This window comes from Somniosus microcephalus, chromosome 3, assembly GCF_052327205.1.
Source record: "Somniosus microcephalus isolate GS21.2 chromosome 3, FLI_Smic_1.0, whole genome shotgun sequence".
Lineage (NCBI taxonomy): Eukaryota > Metazoa > Chordata > Chondrichthyes > Squaliformes > Somniosidae > Somniosus > Somniosus microcephalus.
Window position 1 is genome coordinate 22,680,470 of NC_140989.1, and position 22,320 is coordinate 22,702,789.

The following is a 22,320-nucleotide window of genomic DNA, read 5'->3' on the forward strand; positions in this document are numbered from 1 at the left end:
AGCTTTATGGTCAACAATATAATAAATACAATGATAACATTTTTTTACAGGTAAAACAATAAAATGTTGGGACTGGAGTTCTTTGTGTGGAGGAGAGACGCGCACGCGCACTCACTGCAGATCCCGCTTATCGGGGGGGGGAGAGCGATCCCCGAATCTCGCGAGATCTGAAGATCCTCCTCCCGCTTCATTGGATTCTGCCGCCCCCTTCCCCAACGATGTGAGCAGATCTCGCGAGATGAGGAGATTCCGCTCACCCCCGCCCTCTCAGAGCGCGGCTCGCGCGATCTGGTTGCGGGACCCCGGGGCGGCCATTACGCTGGAAAGACTACTACCAAGGAGGTAGGAGGAGAGCCGGGGCCGCGGCTGCTGCTTCACTGACGCTCATTTTCCTTCTTTTGCACGATTGTGTGTGTATGGGGGCGGCCGAATGCGATCCAGGCCAAAGGGGTGTGAGGCAGGAGGGGGCGAGGAGCGGTTTGAATTCCCGGCAGGGAAGAAGGGGGCGAGGGGTGGGCGGGGAGTTCGGTCGGGAATGCGAGCGGAGCAGGCCGACATGGCCGGGCCGGGAGCCGGGAGCGGGCCGGGAAAAACTACATTTCCCAGCCTGCCACGCCGGCCTCGCGCAGGCGCAGGCGCAGAGTCCAGGGCAGGGGGGAAAGTGGTGCTTTGCTGTAGGACCACCTGACAACAACTTGTGTATTGATGCAGTGCCAAATAAAGGTCCCCAAGTCGCTTCACAGGGAGTATTTCTTCACCCAGAGAGTGGTGAACCTGCGGCATTCTCTACCACAGAAGGCAGTAGAGGCCAATTCATTAAATATATTCAAGAAGGAGTTACATAGAAGATAGGAGCAGGAGTAGGCCATTCGGCCCCTCGAGCTTGCTCCGCCATTCAATGAGATCATGGCTGATCATCCAAATTCAGTACCCTGTCCCTGCTTTCTCCCCATATCCCTTGATCCCTTTAGCCTTAAGAAATATATCTAACTTCCTTCTTGAATATATTTATGAATTGGCCTCCACTGCCTTCTGTGGTAGAGAATTCCACAGGTTCACCACTCTCTGGGTGAAGAAATTCCTCCTCATCTCTGTCCTAAATGGCTTACCCCTTATCCTTAGACGGTGACCCCTGATTCTGGACTCACCGGCCATCGGGAACATCCTTCCTGCTTCTAGTCTGTCCAGTCCTGTCAGAATTTTATGTTTCAATGAGATCCCCTCTCATTCTTTTAAACTCCAGCAAGTATAAGCCCAATCGACCCAATCTCTCTTCATACGTCAGTCCTGCCATCCCAGGTATCAGCCTGGTGAATCTTTGCTGAACTCCCTCCATGGCAAGAACATCCTTCCTCAGATAAGGTGACCAAAACTACACACAATACTCAAGGTGTGGTCTTATCAAGGCCCTGTACAACTGCAGCAAGACATCCTTGTTCCTGTACTCAAACCCTCTCGCTACGAAGGCCAACATACCATTTGCCGCCTTAACTGCCTGCTGCACCTGCATGCTTACCTTCAGTTAGATATATTTCTTAAGGCTAAAGGGATCAAGGGATATGGGGAGAAAGCAGGGACCGGGTACTGAATTTGGATGATCAGCCATGATCTCATTGAATGGCGGAGCAGGCTCGAGGGGCCGAATGGCCTAATCCTGCTCCTATCTTCTATGTTCTATGTTTCTATTACAAGACAAAATAAAAATTGACACCGAGTCACATAAGGAGAAATTAGGACAGGAGGCCAAAAGCTTGGTTGAAGAGGTAGGTTTTAAGGAGCACCTTAAAGGGAGGAGAGAGGCGGCGAGGTTTAGGCAGGGAATTTCAGAGCTTGGGGTCCAAGCAACCGAAGGCACGGCCGCCAATGGTTGAGCCATTAAAATCGGGGATGCTCCAGAGGGCAGAATTAGAGGAGCGCAGGTATCTCGGCGGAAGGTGTAACGTTGTGGGTCTGGGGGAGTTTGCAGAGATAGGGAGGGGGAGGCGAGGCCATTGAGGGATTTGAAAACAAAAGTGAGAATTAGGTGACCTAATAGCGGTCTTTAAATTTGTGATAGAGTAGACACCCGAGAGAGTGTTTCCACTTGTGGGGAAGAGCATAACTGGAGGCCATCAATATGAGAGTCACCCAGAAATCAAATGGGGAGTTCAGAAGGAACTACTTTACCCAAAGAGTGGTGAGAATGTGGAATTCTCTACCACAGTGAGTGGTTGAAGCGAATAGTATAGATGCATATAACGGGAGGCTAGATTAACACATGAGGGAGAAGGGAATGGAGGGTTCTGTTGATAGATGAGGAAAGACGGGAGGAGGCTCGAGTGGAGCATAAACGCCGGCATGGACTGGTTGGGCTGAATGGCCTGTTTCTGTGCCGTATATCCTATGACTGGCCATCTCTCATTCCAGTGTTTTATGGCAGTTTCTTGGGTACGTTCTGGGTATTCAGGAATATATTAAAAGAAAGAAAGACTTGCATTTATATAGCGCCTTTCACGACCACTGGCCATCCCAAAGCACTTTACAGCCAGTTTTTTAATAATTGGGATTACGAGGGAAACTTTGACCAATCGGCGTGAGCTTAGAGGCTTGTTGCTGTTTTCCAAAGGTATTGCTCGTTTTGTTTCAATGTGTATTAGATGAAGCCTTCGCTGTTCGTGACGGCACCGTGCTTATTAATCAATTAAAGGGCGGCAGGGGGTGAGAATCCAACCGAATGGCTTCTCCCATAGCAACCTGGCCACTTGCAGTAAATCTATCCAGCTTTCAGGAACAAGTTTAGTTATGCTTAATTATTTTATTTTATTATATTTATTTAGATACAGTGCTGGGTTGAGAAATGTGGAAAATTGGGCATAAATGACTTCTATCAGTGGTGTCTGAGAATGAGGGATGTGATGTGGTTTGACCAGAATTTTAAAACCTTTGAGTTCTATTTTTCATGGTTCCATTTCATCTTGCCTGGTGTGCGCTGAGTTGGCTGTCAGCCAGGGCAGTGGTCGGGCTCTAGAATTGGCAAAGATTCTTGCACTTAATTGCTATTCAGTTGATATCTTGCCTGATGTTGGATGAAGATAGGATACGAGTTGGATAGCCTGTCACTGTGCAACGTGAAGGCTCAAACATGATTGGCCTCTTGGGCAAGCACCAGATAGGCTTTCGATAAGGTCCCGCATAAGAGATTAGCGTGTAAAGTTAAGGCACATGGGATTGGGGGCAAGGTACTGACTTGGATAGAGAACTGGTTGGCAGACAGGAAGCAAAGAGTTAGAATAAACGGGTCTTTTTCCGAGTGGCAGGCAGTGACTAGTGGGGTACCGCAGGGATCGGCGCTAGGACCCCAGCTATTCACAATATATATTAATGATCTAGACGAGGGAACTAGATGTAATATCTCCAAGTTTGCAGACGACACATAGCTGGGTGGGCATGTGTGCTGTGAGGAGGATGCCGAGAAACTCCAGTATGATTTGGACAGGTTGGGTGATTGGGCAGATGCAGTATAATGTGGATAAATGCGAGGTTATCCACTTTGGTGGCAAAAACAGGAAGGCAGCTTATTATCTGAACGGTGTCCTTGTGCACCAGTCGCTGAAGGTAAGCATGCAGGTGCAGCAGGCGGTTAAGAAGGCAAATGGTATGTTGGCCTTCGTAGCGAGAGGGTTTGAGTACAGGAACAAGGATGTTTTGCTGCAGTTGTACAGGGCCTTAGTGAGACCACATCTTGAGTATTGTGTGCAGTTTTGGTCGCCTTATCTGAGGAAGGATGTTCTTGCCATGGAGGGAGTGCAGTGAGGATTCACCAGACTGATACCTGGGATGGCAGGAATGACATGAGGAGAGATTGGGTCGATTGGGCTTGTACTCACTGGAGTTTAGAAGAATGAGAGGGGATCTCATTGAAACTTATAAAATTCTAACAGGACTGGACAGACTAGATGCTGGAAGGATGTTCCCGATGGTCGGGGGAGTCCAGAACCAGGGGTCACAGTCTAAGGATAAGGGGTAGGCCATTTAGGACAGAGATGAGGAGGAATTTCTTCACCCAGAGAGTGGTGAACCTGTGGAATTCTCTACCACAGAAGGCAGTGGAGGCCAATTCATTAAATATATTCAAGAAGGAGTTAGATATATTTCTTAAGGCTAAAGGGATCAAGGGATATGGGGAGAAGGCAGGGACAGGGTACTGAATTTGGATGATCAGCCATGATCTCATTAAATGGCGGAGCAGGCTCGAGGGGCCGAATGGCCTACTCCTGCTCCTATCTTCTATGTTTCTATGTGTCACCATACCAAGGAATCTGTCTGCATTAATGCATTATCAGCGAAGCACAAGCCCTTCCTGATCCACGCCATGCTGTCTTTTAGTCATTGGAGAACGTCTAGATTTTCTTCCAATAATTCCCTTGCCAAAAGTAACAATTTCTTCAACTACAAAAATCTCTCCAATAAAGAAAACTGCACTCATAGTTCCACTGTCAGTATCTGATGAGGAATGAACCTGTTGTCAGTGATCACTGAAAAATGGGGACAGTCTTCTGGTGGGCTGGAATACATTATTTTCTGCTTGCCCACAAGCCAAATAACAACCCTGGTAACTACTGTTGGTTTTTCCTGTACCTGGTTACTTATGGTGGAAGCTCTCCTAATACCAACACCAACAGCTTGTATTTTATATAACGCCTTTTCCGTAGTAAAACGTCCCGCGGTGCTTCACAGGAGCGTGACACCATGTTCGACACCGAGCCACATGAGATATTGGGGCAGAGGTAGGTTTTAAGGAGCGTCTTAAAGAAGGAAAGAGAGGCGGAGAGGTTTAGGGAGGGAATTCCAGAGCTTGGGGCCTCGGCAGCTGAAGGCACGGCCGCCATTGGTGGAGCAGTTAACATTTGGGATGCTCAAGACCAGAATTGGAGGAGCGCAGCTATCTGAGGGTTGTGGGGCTGGAGGAGCTGAGAGACAGGGAGGGGCGAGGATGAGAATTTTAAAATCCAATTAAGATACTTAAACACTGATAACCCAAGTAGGGCTTGAAATTGATGAGTCTGGAAGCTAATTACTCAATTCTGTTAATAAAAAATATTGTTTCTGTATTTGCTCTCTTTGGAGATCTAAATTCAGGTTCTGCAGAAACATAATGTGTGTAGTAATCACAGAATCACAGAATCACAGAAACCCCACAGTGCAGATAGAGGCCATTTCGGCCCATCGAGCCTGCACCGACACATATCCCACCCGATCCCCGTAACCCCTACACCAACACATATCCCACCCTATCCCTGTAACCCCATGTATTTAATCCCCCTAACACTAAGGGTCAATTTATCATAGCCAATCAACCTAACCCGCACATCTTTGGACTGTGGGAGGAAACCGGAGCACCCGGAGAAAACCCACGCAAACACGGGGAGAATGTGCAAACTCCACACAGACAGTCACCCGAGGCCAGATTCGAACCCGGGTCTCTGGCGCTGTGAGGCAACAGTGCTAACCACTATGCCACCGTGCTATCCTCGTAACCATTTTGAATAATAGATTTACCTGCTGTTGGTAGTTCCCAGCTTTTACCTGTCTCAAAAATGTCTACATTTGATTCATTCTGACCAGGCCTCTAAACCGTTGCTTTTCTGAGAAGCTCCGATTCCATCTTAGGGGTGATTCCATGTGGCTTGCAGATCTGTGCTGTGAATTATCAGGATGTTGACTTATAACTGTATACTTTAGAGTACATTGTTGGTTTCAGGAAGTGCATCATGCTTCAGTTTGCTTATAGTTTTATTCTCTTTGAGCGTGTATCTGGTTGTCTTTGACTTGGCTGGAAGATTAGACTGCGATCACTTAAAAGCAATGGGGTATAATTTCCGCAGGGGTTCTCCCGATCATCTGTTGTAACTTTAGTGCATGATTGATGGAAACCCTGGTGAAATGGTGTAAACAGCTGTACACCGAAGTTACCCTGGATGATTGGGAGATTCCCCCGCCCTGTGGAAATTTCACGCGACCGTTTTCACAATATAAAGGACTGGTCTGATTATTTCTGAACTTTGCCTATATCCCTTTCAACTTAGTTTGCTTCATGACTTCTAAAAGAGCTCCGTATCGATAAGCCACTGTGTGCCTTGTTACATTGTCCGTCTGTAAAACTGTCAAACTGTTCCAATATAAATCAGTGAATGATGCTTTCACAAGCCTGTGTGATTATAAAGTAAAATTGCTTTTTGAACGTGAGCAGTTTTTTTTAGATAAGTTCAAAAAAGTTACAAAATTAAGCAGGTTGCCAGAGGGGGTGTCCTGATCTAAATCTTCAGTGAGGTAGTGTGACAGAGGTGGAGGGGTGACGATGAATTGACGTGGTAACTGCAAAATTGTGTTTTATTTATAAACCGTGTGATGATGCATAATGAATGATGTGTAGTATCTTCATAGGCTGCAATGAGTGTGCGTGTGTGATGCATATTTTTTTTCACTTGACTGTCAATTCTTCAGAGCAAAGCTTGAGTGATTGCATTACATGCAACACAGCCTCGAGCACATCATGAACATTTTTTCTTTATATGTAGCCTCTTCAGTCAGTGAGCCCAAGGATTCGGTCGTGACTTTACAATAAGCTTTACCGATTCGAACGTGTCTCAAATGTTTCCAATTTTTAAAAAAATCCTTGGATTCATATGTGGTGCCTGATTGTGTTGTGGTCTGGGGCGTATACAGTGTGTTCCTACCAAACAGGAGTCCAAAGCCAGCATTTTGTTTCTTTTTCTTCTCCTATAAGACGGCAGATTCAAATCTTGAGTTTTGCTTTGTAATCTTGTAGTTTGTGGTGTAGGAACTGGAGGCAGTGTTAAGTTCTGAAAAAGATCAAAAGCCAAGCTTAGTTTAAAATGTGTGTATAATGTGCATCTCTGCTCCATAATGTATGTAAGTTAAATACGTATTTCGTTTGCACATAATATAAAGCAGCTGTGACAAAGTAAGTTATGTCTGGTGTTTGACTTGAGGTTTACAACAATAACCATCTTACACTTATGGTGCTTAGTATGTATAGAGATGATTTGGTAGTGTCTGTAAATCGCTCGTCTCCCCACATACATCTTCTGTAATCCTCATTAATGAAGATATTTCTCCTAAGTTCCCACGCACTGTTGCCTGGCTCAGCACACGGGCAGCAGATCTGCTCTTGGATTTCTGCCAGTGGGGCTCTCTAACTAGCTTACAGGTTGTGCATTAGTGGACCAGGTTGCTTTCTCTTTTTGTCTTCTGTCTTTCTACAGCCAGGAGAGTGGGCGTCGGTCTCCTGCGCTGTCGTTGCAAATGCCCTTTCTACTCGTTCTTTAGTGGTGCTTGACATTGACCCTGTGAGGAGTCCTTTCCTCACTGCACAAAATGGCTGAGTGGGAACTGGATTGCATGGATGATCGCACGCTTGTCCTCTCCCTTTGACCCCTACTGTTTTCGATGAATGATGCAAACCTCCCTTTTCCACCTTGTGGGGAAGTACTTTGTTCGGTTTTGCCACTTCCCTTTGCCTGCATCACAATCAGGATATTTTAGCAATCACTCCTTTAAAGTATTTTTTGCCTTGTACTGAAATATTCCTGTTATTTCAAAAGCTGCTTTGGCATCAAGCACTTGATCATTTACTTCTATTAGTGAGGTTTTTTTCCCCCTCTGGTTAAAACCTCAAGAAAATTAAATTTGAAAAGAAACTCTTTACAAGGTAGAATCTTGTCCATGGGGCAGGGTAGTGTAGGGCCATATCATGGAGCAATGGGTCCAATTTAGCAAGAAAGCGGAAAAAGAACTCAAAATGGTGGGGTAAACAAACAAATGTCAGTTGCATGTTGCTGTGTTTCAACTCGGCAAAGCTGGGAAGTAACGCTTCCTGCTTGATTGACAGATTTGTTTTCTAGCGTTATACCGCAACCTTCAAAGGGCTAAAATGGTGCTGAAAATCCTTTCTACTGTAACCAAATAGAAGACTTTTTTTGAACGAACGTGCAGCATCAAAAGGTTGACGCAGCAGTTTTCTAAGTGCCCTAATTATTGTAGTGCATGATCATGTGAGAGACTGTGGCACTGTAGGTTTAGAATGCAGCCCTTTCACCTTTGGGACTTGTATTTGAATCCAATCTATGAGATGGTGGCCTCTGGACGCAAGATCCCTCAGTAGAATAATTTGAGCAGTCTCAATCCACTTTGGCAGATCCAGGGCTAGTGTATTAAACTTGTGGTCTCGTTCAGAGGAGGTACTTGGTGTTCATGATACTTGATTTCTAGAGTTTCCCCCTTTTCCAAGTGTTTTAGAACTAAAATCACGGTACTGCAAGGAAAAGAAGTGAAGCGATTCAATTGATTCCTGTTGTGTTTCATACCCACTCCGGTATTTAAACTAATGTGTTTGAAATTGTTGCTGTCTTGTTCAAAAGTCTAGTCTCATCCAAAGTGCTCACACACCAGCAGATACTCTTTAGAATAGGCTACATGGTGTGATATACAGGGATTTCATTAATGTTCTGTATCTATCCTGATTGTAAGGTTGTAATATAATTCTCATCTAGCTACTCGGATAAATTGTGAGTGACGTGCTAATGATGTCATCTGAAGCCTCAAATTAGATTACAGCCATATGATTATTCACGAGTATAACGTATTTAGAGTGCATAGATGCAGTTTTATGTGAGGGCTTGCACTTTATTTTCTGCACTGACGGTATATTTTGTGTCTCTGACATTCACACAGGATGATTTATCGTTGCTACATGTTTATCAAGAAGCCAATCTGCGGCTGATTTCCAGGAAGTTGAGTTTTGTGCAATGTACAGTGACGTAACCTGCTTTTATAGACTTGCATTGCTGAAGACCACATTATACAGACGTTTTGGGGTTTGCTGAGAATATTGGCAGGTAGAATTGTGGTATTTATCAAGTGGGTTGGGGGATCCTGTTTTGTTAACGTTGAAATGTTTGCTCTGTATAGGAAAAAGTCACTGTGTTCCTTGAATCCATTGTCTTTGCTGAATGGGTAGATAAAACAAGTATATGAGAATAGACTTGTAGATTACAGTTACATGATGGCCCACAGCTGAGGTAATATTACATCAGCATAACTGTGACCCAGTGTGTATTTCCAGAGATTAAACGTTTATCCCAGTTTTTTGTGCCTGCTCTAATCTGGAGTTATATTGCAGACTTCCCTTTGTAAATTATTTTTCCGAGATGTTTAAGTAATACTGATTAAGTTGTCCTTTGAAAGAAAAGAAAAACTTCCATTTCTATAGCGCCTTTCGTGACCAGCGGACGTCTCAAAGCGCTTTACAGCCAATGAAGTACTTTTTGCAGTGGAGTCACTGTTGTAATGTGGGAAATGCAGCAGCCAATTTGCACACAGCAAGCTCCCACAAACAGCAATGTGATAATGACCAGATAATCTTTTTTTGTGATGTTGATTGAGGGATAAATATTGGCCAGGACAGCGGGGAGAACTCCCCTGCTCTTCTTCGGAATAGTGCTGTGGGATCTTTTACGTCCACCTGAGGGGGCAGACGGGGCCTCGGTTTAACGTCTCATCCGAAAGGCGGCACCTCCGACAGTGCAGCACTCCCTCAGTACTGCACTGGAGCATCAGCCTAGATTGTTGTGCTCAAGTCTCTGGAGTGGGACTTGAACCCACAACCTTCTGACTCCGAGGCTAGGGTGCTGCCCACTGAGCCACAGCTGACGCAGCGGCTGACTCTGCAACCGCACTCCATGCTCTTTGGCCCAACTAATAAAAACTCCCAATTTAGAAGCTGAGTTCCAGCTGCCAAATTACCACTTTTCATTGCTGGATTAATTAAACTGCCCACTGATGTATCTGCTTCGTGGTATACAGCTGTTCACTGCCTCTGAACGATAACTCTCAGGCACTAGCAGTGCTGCTGTGTGACGTGTAGACAGTGTGCATGCCTCAACTCTTGTAAATAAATAGCAAAAAAGACACCCCTGCGTACACAGGTTTGAATTGCCAGTTTGACACCTAAGTTTTTATCATTTTGTGGAGTTGAAATAGAATATGACTATCAGAACTAGAATATAAACATTATTATCTGACTGTGTTACAGCAGTTTCTAATTTTATAAAGCTTCTCCAGTCTTGAGTTTTGTGTTCAGTGGGTTTGATTCAGGTTTTGTTGTCCGAATCGATGTCTCTTCTCTTGTTGACACTGCAGTGGTTATTGACTTGTGGTTTTGTATCTTGTGGCTTTTGTGTTTCTTTATGGTAATACTAGATCATAAGGGTAGTGATCCAGCTGATGGACAAAGTGGTGTTTCTGAACAGTTATACTGAACTGCAGAGTTCGTTTTATATGATTTTAATCTCTACAGGATTGATGACTGACTATTAGATTTAATCAAATCAAATCAACTTTTATTGTCATTGTTAGTGCACGCAGTACAACGAAATGTAGGCTTGCGGCTCCCGAGAGTGTACATTTAGATTAAGACATTTAAACATTCAACATACATTTGGCTTGTAGTATATTAACATAAACATAACCATAATAAAGTGCATTGGCAGATCTGCAGGCTTTAGAGTTTATTTGTGGAGTTCAGTAGGATGACAGCCCTGGGAAAGAAGCTGTTCCTAAATCTGGTCGTACGGGTGCGAATGCATGTGTAGCGTCTCCCAGATGGCAGGAGGGCGAACAGACTGTGGCTGGGGTGGGTAGGGTCTTTGATGATGGACCGTGACCTCCGTAAACAGCGTTTCTGGTATATGTGCTCTATGGTCGGTAGCCGGGTGACGGTAATGTGTTGGGCAGTTTTGACTACCCGCTGCAGGGCTTTCCGGTCATAGTAGCTACAGCTGCCATACCATACTGTGATACAGTTCGTCAGGATGCTCTCTATTGTGCAGCGGTAAAAGTTAGAGAGGATCAGCGGTGACAGGTTACATCCCTTCAGCCTCCTTAGGAAATATAGGCGCTGCTGGGCCTTCTTCACCAGAGAGGAGGTATTGAGGGACCAGGAGAGGTCTTCCGTGATGTGGACTCCGAGGAACTTAAAGCTGTCCACCCTTTCCACCACAGCCCCATGGATGTGGATGGGGGTGTGACTTCCGCCTTTAGACTTCCTGAAGTCCACAATGATTTCTTTGGTTTTCTTGATAAGGGCCAGGTTGTTATTGGCGCACCACTTCACGAGATGCTGGACCTTCTCCCTGTAGGCTGACTCATCGTTGTTGGTGATCTGGCCTACTACCGTGGTATCATCCGCAAACTTGATGATGGTGTTGGAACCATGAACAGCCACACAGTCGTGGGTGAAGAGGGAGTAGAGGAGGGGGCTCAGCACACATCCTTGTGGAGCCCCCGTGTTCAGGGTCAGGGGGAGGGAGGTGTGGTTACCTAATTTGACAGACTGGGGTCTGTTTGTTAGGAAGTCCAGGGTCCAGTTGCAGAGGGAAGTGTTCAGGCCAAGAGTTTGGAGTTTGGTGGCCAGCTTGTTGGGGACGATAGTGTTGCATGCTGAGCTGTAGTCTATGAACAGCATTCTGATGTAGGTCTCCTTACCATCTAAGTGATTCAGTGCCGAGTGTAGAGCAGTTGTGATTGCATCCTCCGTTGATCTGTTTGCATGATAGGCAAACTGGTGTTGGTCAAGAGAGGCCAAGAAAGGAGTAGCCACCTGAATCCAGACAAGGTATCACAGTCTTGAACGCACTCCAGCATTATTTTAGAGTGTATAGATTTTCATGGGCTTTCCTGTTGACCATTTTTTTCAGAAGCTGGTAGATTCTGTAACCACACAGCAGCGTACTATTCACTAGAAAAGACGAAAGCGGAGTCGCAAATTATAGGAGGTTCAGAAAATAAACGTAATGATTTCAACAACTCGAGAGTGGAGGTCCTGCACAGGTTTAAAGGGTTCAAAGCCAATAAATCCCCAGGGACAGGTGGTACATACTTGAGGGTGCTAAGTGGTGTTCTATGAAGCAAAGCTGGTAATGCAGAGGAGGAGCCACTAGATTGGGAATAAGATCTCCGGAATATCTATTTTTCAAAAAGGCAACAGAACAAACTTGGATACCCATTAGTTTTACACCAGTAACTCCCAAAATAACTGACTCACTCAGCAAGAGCAAAGGTGGAAATTGTCTGTCGTAAAATAACCTAGTTAAATGACAGTCGTTCTTCTTGACTTGTCTGCAGCCTTTGACACGGTTGACCACTCCATCCTCCTCCAGCGCCTCTCCGCCATCGTCCAGCTGGGTGGGACTGCACTCGCCTGGTTCTATTCTTATCTATCTAATCGTAACCAGAGAATCACCTGCAACGGCTTCTCTTCCCACTCCCGCATTGTTACCTCTGGTGTCCCCCAAGGATCTATGCCTGGCCCCCTCCTATTTCTCATTTGCATGTTACCCTTTGGTGACCTCATCCTAAAACAGTCAGTCTCCACATGTACGCTGATGACACCCAGCTCTACCTCACTACCTCTTCTCTCGACCCCTCCACGGTGTCTAAATTGTCAGACTGCTTGTCTGACATACAGTTCTGGATGTTCTCCAACTGAAGCCATTGTTTTTGGTCCCGGCCACAAACTCCGTTCCCTAGCCACCGACTCCATCCCTCTCCCTAACATCTGTCTGAGGCTGAACCACACTGTTCGCAACCTTGGTGTCATATCTGACCCTGAAATGAGCTTCCGACCACATATCTGTAGCATAACAGAAACCTCCTACTTCCACCTCCGTAACATCGTCTGTCTCCGCCCCTGCCTCAGCTCATCTGCTACTGAAACCCTCATCCATGCCTTTGTTACCTCTAGACTTGACTATTCCAACGCACTCCTGACCGACCTCCCACCTTCTACCCTCCGTAAACTTGAGGTCATCCAAAACTCGGCTGCCCGTATCCTAACTCGCACCAAGTCCCGTTCGCCCATCACCCCTGTGCTCGCTGACCTACATTGGCTCCCGGTTAAGCAACACCTCGATTTCAAAATTCTCATCCTTGTTTTCAAATCCCTCCATGGCCTCGCCCCTCCCTATCTCTGTAATCTCCTCCAGCCCCACAACCCCCCGAGATATCTGCACTCCTCTAATTCTGCCCTCTTGAGCATCCCTGATTATAATCACTCCACCATTGGCGGCCGTGCCTTCTGTTGCCTGGGCCCTAAGCTCTGGAATTCCCTCCCTAAACCTCTCCGCCTCGCTACCTCTCTTTCCCCTCCTTAAAACCTACCTCTTTGACCAAGCTTTTGGTCACCTGCCCTAATTTCTCCTTATGTGGATTGGTGTCATTTTTTGTCTTAAAATACTCCTGTGCAGCGCCTTGGGACGTTTTACTACGTTAAAGGCGCTATATAAATACAAGTTGTTGTTGTCAACCTGATTTTCAAAAGGGGAAATCTTGCTGAAGTATTTTAAATATTTTTTTTAAAAAAGGAAATGACGTCCCGAGTTCACAGTGGGAAGGCCTGTGACACATGTATAGACTCACAGGACACTTTTCATAAAGGTGTGCATAAAATGCTGCTGCCCAAGTTTAAGGCAGTGGGTAGCTTGGTAATACAGTACTTGGAGGCGGATACGGAATTGTCTGAAGAGGGAGCAGTGTAATGGAGTGCCCATAAGTGATCTGGTTTCAGAAATACAGTGCCATATGGTTAGCTCTGAAGATGATGCTCAACAGCAGAAGGACTTGGGAGAAAGTAGGAAAAGAAAAAAAGACTTGCATTTATAGAAACATAGATAGAAGATAGGAGCAGGAGTAGGCCATTCGGCCCCTCGAGCCTGCTCCGCCATTCAATGCGATCATGGCTGATCATCCAAATTCAGTACCCTGTCCCTGCCTTCTCCCCATACCCCTTGATCCCTTTAGCCTCAAGAAATATATCTAACTCCTTCTTGAATATATTTAATGAATTGGCCTCTACTGCCTTCTGTGGTAGAGAATTCCACAGGTTCACCACTCTCTGGGTGAAGAAATTCCTCCTCGTCTCAGTCCTAAATGGCTTACCCCTTATCCTTAGACTGTGACCCCTGGTTCTGGACTCCCCGACCATCGGGAACATCCTTCCTGCATCTAGTCTGTCTGGTCCTGTTAGAATTTTATAAGTTTCAATGAGATCCCCTCTCATTCTTCTAAACTCCAGCGAGTATAAGCCCAATCGACCCAATCTCTCCTCCTACGTCATTCCTGCCATCCCAAGTATCAGTCTGGTGACTTATATAGCACCTTTCACAACCCAAAGCGTTTTACAGCCAATGAAGTACTTTTTAAAGTGTAATCGCTGTTGTAATGTGGGAAGCGCAGCACCGAATTTGTGCACAGCAAGCTCCCACAAACAGCAATGTGATAATGATCAGATAATCTGTTTTTAGTGATGCTGATTGAGGGATGAATATTGGCCAAGACACCGGGGATAACTCCCCTGCTCTTCTTCAAAAAATAGTGCCATAGGATCTTTTACGCCACCTGAGAGGGCAGACGGGGCCTCGGTTTAACGTCTCCTCCGAAAGACAGCTCCTCTGACAGTGCAGCACTCCCTCAGCACTGCACTGGGAGTGTCAGCCTAGAATTTTGTGCTCCAGTACCTGGAGTGGGACTTGAACCCACGACCTTCTGACTCCGAGGTGAGTGTGCTGCCCACTGAGCCACACTGCTACTGGTGTTGAGCTGGCTGAGGCAGTGATTATAGACTGTACTATTAGCATGTCTAGTCATTGTGGAGCAGCAATCAAGAAAGCTAATTGAATGCTGAGCTATGTTGGCAAGACAGATTAAAAGTTAGCTGCTGCTATGCTTAAACTGTATAGTATTGTGGTCAGAGCACTGCATTCAGTCAGTCCTAGTCACCAAGGCATAAAGAAAACATCCAAGCCCTGGAAATGATGCCGACAAGGACCACGAGGTTGAGCAGTAATGCTAGAGGACTGAGTTGTAAGGAAAAGCTAGAAAAACTTGTATTTTTGCCTTAAAAGGCAAGAGGGCTGATTTATGGTAATCCACAACTACAGGATATGGGGACATGGCTATAGACCAGCAAAAGACAAGTTCATACCTGATGTAGGAAGCACTTCATGCAAAGTGTGTTCAGTGTTTGAAATGGTCAAAGGCATAAATTCTTGAATCATTCAAGATGTTGTGATGGATGGGTACTGTAGGTTCCTGTAGAAAATAAGGCCTATTGCTTTAGCATTCTATTTTACAAAAGCTTGCTCCTCCCAGACAGTAAGATTTTTAGTGTAAGTGAAATAAAACCTTTGTCTATATGAAGATAATTATAGTCTTAAGTGTATGATTGTCTCGAGTGCAAATGAGCAGAGCAACAGTTTCACTGGAGTGTCTTGTGGAAGTCTCTGCTGTTACTGTTCGACAGCGCAAGCAGCATTGTAGCATCATAAGTGTCTGCTTCTCTGAATCTTAAGCCGCTTGAGTTTTTTTTGGCAGTCGTTGCTTTAATTCATCCTGTTTGAGGCTCCCTCTTAGTTGAGAAGAAACCAAGAGGACTTTCTCATCAGAGTTACATCCCTGGCGTACACACAATCCCAGTGAAATGTTTGTGTTCTCTAAATGGCCGCTGTTTAAGCAAGCTGGAGGAGATGGAGAAGAGACGTTCATTTTCTTCTTGGATGTGTCTTGTGCCTCTTGCAATCTCTCAGACCAGCAATCCATGAATCATAGTTTTAATTTTTCTCCTCGGGTACAGTGGGTCCTTCGAAGGCTCAGCAATGAGTAAGTTCTAGATCAATTGCATGACGATAAGAGGAATTACAGGCGCCTGACCTGTGGTATTCTTGTCATTTTGGGGGCTCGCTATTTTCTATTTCTTTCTATGCGCTATTATGCATTAACTTGCTGTTAACTCTCCTCATAACGTCTCTAAAACGCCCCAAAGCACTTCACGTACAGAGAATTGCTTTTGAAGCGTGCAGTTGCTGTTTGCATACATAACGATTCCACAAATAACAATGTGATGAAAGCCCCAATGGATCTGTTTTTGTTGGGTTTAGTTCAGGGAGGAATGTTGATCAGAACATGTCGCTCACCTTCCGATTCGGCACTTCACAGCCTTCCGGACTCGATATCCAGTTCAACAATTTCAGATCATAACCTCGGCCCCTATTACATTTTTATATATATTTTTTATCCACACCTTTGTTTTGTGCCCTTCCACCTTTTTCTCTCTCCCACATGGCAGCTGTCTCCCATTCTGCCAGCGCATTTCACACCTAATCTAGAGCCGTCTTTTGTCTCTTTACTAGTCCGATCACCATCTCGTCTGGTTTTGAATACCTCTTAATGTCTCTTCACGTCTCTTTTGTTCTCTCATCCCCATTTCCCAGTCCCCAAACTGGCCTTTTAACCTGTTTCATTTCCTGTGTTTCTTCAGTCTTGACGAAGGGTTTTGACCCGAAACGTCGACTCTATTTTCTCTCCACGGATGTTGCCTGGCCTGCTGAGTTTTTCCAGCATTTTCTGTTGTTCTGTTGATCAGAACACTTGGTGAACTCCCTGCAGTTTTTCAATGGGATCTTTAATGTCCCCCTGATCAGACAGGTGGGGTTTTATTTAACATCTCCTCTGAAGTGCTCCAACAGTGCAGCATTCCTACTGCACAAGTGGCGGCCTCGGTTATATGCTCAAGTACTGGAGTGGGAATTGAACCCACCACCTCCTGATTTAGATGAGAACACTGCCAGCCGAGCCAAGCCAAACTAACACCTCAAGGCCATAAGGTGGCATAATACTCACTCAATTCGCAATTGACTGGTTTAACTTGCGAGTGATGAATTACCATGTGGGAGTGCAGACTATTGTAGGTACAGTAGGCACAGTAATGTACTGCCTTGCCATTTCCAAAGCGACATGATTTTTTCCCCATGTAATTTACTTGTATTCCCAGCAGCCAGTTGTAAAGTTAACCTGCTGCAATAGTGATTTCAGATCTAAACTGATTGTATTATTATCCGAGCCTCCAGACCATGTTTATAGCTTTGGAAGTCTACCAGCCAAATGCTGAAATGTCCTGTGCAAGAAAGTAATTGAATGCTGGCTGGCTGCATTCTCAACTACTGATGGTAAATTTTGGTGTTTGGCTACAAATTTTAACTTAAATTGTGTTTATTTTCCAATTTCCAGTAATGTCTGGAAATCTTAAAAGCTTTATATTGCTGGTGTATTATATACTGGCCTGGGAGCTGAATACAGAGGGTCACCACAGAGGGTGTAGACTGCCCTTTCACCACCCACTGCTTTGGTTGCTACTTGCGTTAATAACGTGCTCTAATGCTCAGCACCACCACATTGCCCCTGGCAATTTTTAAAATGTGCTGAAATTGATGGTCGTGGAGGGAGGAGTCGAGTTGTAATTTGATAGTTTTTGATCTTGAACAGAAAGAGTGCTAAGATTAAGTTGTGCATATGCTGGAAATTTTCTTAAGTTTACATTGACTTTTAAGTTGACTGTTGAAATTTTATGTAAAAATAGTAGAGACAATTCCAGATATAGAATGCTTTTTAAGGATTATTCGAGGGCACAAATTAAATGTATGTCATATTAATGTAGATGATCTCAAAACCTGAAGTTTAATAGCCGAGCTTTATTTTCTTGCCTTTTTTCCCCCTCCTCTCTCCTCCTGAAGGCAGTACTCTACCTCCTTGCTGGGTTATGGTACCATGGGCACCAGTCTTCCACTGGTACATCACCCAAATGGCTGTCCTTCATATTCGAGCTTTAACAGTGAGCCTTGATAGAGAGGACTGTATCCTAACAGAACGGTGAATTGTGATTCAACTATGGCTGCTCCAATTCCCTGATGGTCAGTTATTGAGAGTCCAATCTAATGGTGTCTCTTGCTGCAAGTGCTTTTAGTCAATCCCTATCGGACATCTCCTGTAAAGGTCCTTGCGTGTGTTTAAATACATTCTTGGAGCCCTGGATTCCCCACCACTAACCTCACAACTCTATTTTTACCTTCATATACCTCCCTCACAACCTATATTTTCCAGGTGAAACAGTGATTTACTTGTACTTCGTGCAATCTAGTATACTGTATTCGCTGCTCACGATGTGGTCTCCTCCACATTGGGGAGACCAAACGCAGATTGGGTGACCGCTTTGCGGAACACCTCCGTAAGGGGGACCCCGAGCTCCTGGTGGCCTGTCACTTTTTAATTCACCGCTCCACTCCCACTCAGACCTCACTGTCCTCGGCCTCTTGTATTGTTCTACAGAAGCTCAGCGTAAGCTCGAGGAACAGCACCTCATCTTTCAATTAGGCACTTTACAGCCTTCTGGACTCAACATCGAGTTCAACAATTTCAGATCATAACCTCGGCCCCTATCACACATATATATATTTTTTATCCACACTTTTGGTTTGTGGCTTTTCCTTTTTTCTCTCTCCCACACGGCAGCTGTCTCTCACTCTGCCAGCGCATTTCACACCTCACCTAGAGCCATCCTTTGTCTATTTACCTATTACCATCGCGTCTCGCCTTGAATATCTCTTAATGTCTCCTCACCTCCCACAGACCTTCCCTTTTGTTCTTTCATCCCCTCCCCCATTTCCCAGCCCCCAAACTTGCTTTTTAATCTGTTTCATTTCCTGCTTTTTTTCTCAGTTCTGACGAAGGGTTTCGACCTGAAACGTTGACTCTATTTCTCTCTCCACGGATGTTGCCTGGCCTGCTGAGTTTTTCCAGCGTTTTCTGTTATTTCTATATTTTCTAATCTTCCTCATCTCCACGCCCCCCCCCCCCCCCCCCCCAACACGTCCAACTCCACACTCACGAATAAAATGTACAAAAGCTGCTTCAGAAGTTAAAACAAATATCAAAGAAGTTGGCGAGGTAGGTTTGAAGAAGGCTTTTGAAGGTGGGAAGACATGTTAAGGGGGTTTAGGGAGAGAGTTGTAGGCTATGAGGCCAAATTGGCTGAAGGCTGTGTCACCAAAAGGTAGAGGAGAACTACAAAGCATGCTAGATTGGAAAGAACAAAGGGCAAGTGGTGGCTTGTTGGACTAAAGGAGGTTGCAGAGATGGGGAGGGGGCAAGAGCATTGGGATATTTATAGCCACGGGCAAGGGTTTTAAATTCTGCGCATTATGGAAGCGAGCCAATAAGACGGGTGTAACAGGGCAGTGGGACTTGGTGCGTCACAGGATGCAGTCAGTGGCATTTTGGACAATTTGGAGTGTATATAGGTGCAGCTCGGGAGACTGGCGAGGAGTACGTACTGCACACGTGGGTAATTACTCCTCCAATCAAACTGCCAGCTGCAACACATGCATTTTACACTGTGCAAGCATCCTGCTTTTAAAATGCGACCTATCCGATCGAGATCTCTGGGCTGTTCAAAGGAGTGATGTATGCTGACCACCTGGTCAGCAGCACCTTCCTCCTTGCATGCCAGCGACAGATGCTCCTCACTCGTGCCTGGTGTATCGCCCAGCGCACGTCCCTGTTTCATTCTCCCCTGGGGATGGATGTCTTTGGACTAGTGCTTGCGAGGTAGAGAATGAGTGAGGGCGCATTCCCTGAACTGCTTTCGGGTCCAAAGGTATTGTGGCCTGGTTCTGCTTCTTTGGCCATATCCAGGGGAGGAATGAGTTCGAATGGATTGCTCAGGAGTAACGCTCACATGTCACTCGCGATAGGATGGCACAACAGTTTCATTATCTAGTTTTCTGACCGTAGGGAGAGAAGGAAGAGAATACAAAAGTTGCGATGCGATGGTGAATCTATGAAACCGCTAAGACTACAGTTGGCGTATCGTGTCGGTTTGGGCTCTGCAATATAGGAAGGATGTTGAGGCAATAGAGGGAACATATAGTACAGATTCACCAGATGTTGTATAGTGTGAGGAAATACAAAAACTGACTTGGAAAAACTGGAACTGTTTTCATTTGAATTAAGAGCTTACGGGGTGATTTGATAGATGTGCTTAAAAATATGACTGGGTGGAACAGAGAATATAGAAACAGACTATATCTAGTGGGGTCTGGAAAGAGGAGATACGATTAAACAAAGAGATTTAGGACCGAGCAGGAGAAACTTTTCTTTTTACCCAGAAGATTGTGAAGCTGTGGAATGCTCCAGCAGAGTTGATGATTGAAGCAGCGGCCATGTCAGCATTGAAGAATAGGTTAGATAGATGGTTGAACAAAAGGAGGATTAAGGGATATCGGAACAGAGTAGACACATGGGATTAGGATTACTGCACAGTGGAAGATAAAAGGCAACACGGACTGGCTGGGCTGAACGGCCAGTTTGTGTTGTAATTCTGTGCATAACAAACTCCAACACAACTCCATCCTTTGAAAGCAAAGCTTCCACTCGATCGAAATACTGGAAATCTGACATAATTTCAGAAAATGCTGGGAACACTTGGCAGATCAGGCATCTATAGTGAACAAAACTCAGTGTTTCAGGTGTCCCCCTTTCTCAGAACGAGAAGAGATTACATATGAATGGCATTTAAAAAGGAACTGAAAGAAGGAAGGGGAAAACACAACAACCGTACACCCAGGAAGTGAAATAGAATGAGCTGTAAAGTGCTTAGGTGGAGAACATGACTCTGAACTGACTTTGCATTAACTAGTTCGGATGGAAATGATTTTTTTTACCAACATTCGATAAGGAAGGAACTTTTGTTTATATAAACAATTCATGACCTCGGGCGTCTCTTTCATGACCTTAGGACTATTAGGACACCCACATGCTACGACGTGAGCAAGTTAATGTTTTCTTGCCAAATCATCAAAGATGGAGTCAAACAAGCCTTGCACTAACGACTATTAATTGCAAAATCACAACTTCAAGTTAAACGTTGGGTATGCAAACTCTTAATAGATATGAATAGATGTCAAGGTCGTCTAGCAGATTGAATAGCTAATAATTAATGGACAGAGTTATATAGCAAATGAATAACCGAGGTTACACAGGCAATTCAGTGTATATCACTGTAAATCGGCATTAACTAACACTGGGTATTAATTATAGCAGAGCTCGGAGTCTGAGATTGTTACAAAGGGCGAGTTAATTAATTTCTATAAAGATGGCCAGTTAACAGCATTAGATAGCCAGTCAGTCGGATAGCTCAGGGTCTCTGCGTGATTAGCATTGTTCCAGGGCTTATACGACCGTGTCCTTATGAATGGTGTGTCTTAGCCGATTGCCTTCCTTCCCCGTGACATGGGCATTGAATTGATGAGCCCCTTTGGCAGCGGGGCTGTCTGTTCCTGCTGAACCCACCTTATGGGCAAGTGACGATATCTGAGCTGGCTTTACTCTCCTCTTCCCTGATCTCAGGCGCTTGTACAATTAAGTGACACCCTTCTCTCTGCCTGTATCTGGCTGGTATAGGTGTTTAATTTAACATTCATAACCTCACTATCTGTCCTGAATATATTTATATTTGTAAAATTACTGCCTGCATCTGCTAGGTAAAACCACATCTGATGAGACTTCGAGAAGCCACCTTTGCTACTCTACTGACTACAGACTGCTACTGTCACTGTTTCTACTGACTTACTGCAACTGGAGGGTGCAAAGCACTCTCTATTTTTATATCTTAATTTCAAAGAGGACCACCCCCCCTCCATTCAATTAACCATGTGTCAGGACAGGTCACCCATTTTCTGCCAATTCATCTCTGATAAATGTGGAGTTCCTGTGAATGTCACTGATCCTTTGGAACATGGTCTCACCCAAGCAAGACAGACTTTGAGTCTGTGTTTTACAACCTCTCTACCTATCCATCTTGCAGTTTTTTCCCCTACACAAATGGAGGAATGTGGCAGCTTTGTCTCCAGGTGTTATTTTAAATGGGGAAGAGCAAAATAGTCAGATATAAGTAAGAGTTATCTTGCTTATACTCACCTTGTTTACATGCAATTCTTTCAGAGGTCATTACTTAGGTCATTTTGTGGTCTAATTAGTTTATGGCTATTAGCTTAGATGTTTATGGCTTAATTATCTGGGAACTTCCATGGCTAAAAGCCTTAGCGATGGCTTGAAATAGCCTGCTGCCAGACACTTCCCAGCATTCAATTCAACATTTGAGTTCCAATTTGTGGGCTGCTTTAGCCTACACTTCTCTTTCGGCACATATCAGGCAGTTTACAGTGCATTTCCCCCTTCGAATCTCGAAGATGCCCTTCGTGCAAATTACAGGGCATGGTTCCCACAGTTGTAATGCGCCCAGTAGAAAGATGAGGCGCTGTTCCTCGAGCTTGTGTTGAGCTTCATTGGTACAGTGTAAAAGGGCCAAAAAGCAGGGGTCCGAGTGGAAGTGGGACTGAGAATGGAAGTGACCAGCGACGCAAAGCTCAGGGC

At 45.0% G+C, this 22,320-nt stretch overlaps 1 protein-coding gene across 7 annotated transcripts in view; it reads left to right on the top strand.

Moving 5' to 3' along the window:
• The first annotated feature begins 224 nt into the window (after window positions 1-224).
• Window positions 225-22,320, top strand: part of reps1 (RALBP1 associated Eps domain containing 1) — an 80,104-nt gene continuing 58,008 nt past the window's right edge. For 5 of the 7 annotated variants that reach the window (XM_085979260.1, XM_085979262.1, XM_085979261.1 and 2 more), the window contains exons 1-2: window positions 253-342; window positions 8,734-8,897. The gene's annotated coding sequence lies outside the window, so the exon portion shown is untranslated. Of the gene's footprint in view, window positions 343-8,733; window positions 8,898-22,320 lie in introns of all 7 variants that reach the window. The other 2 variants (XM_085979268.1, XM_085979269.1) reach the window with 1 other exon arrangement.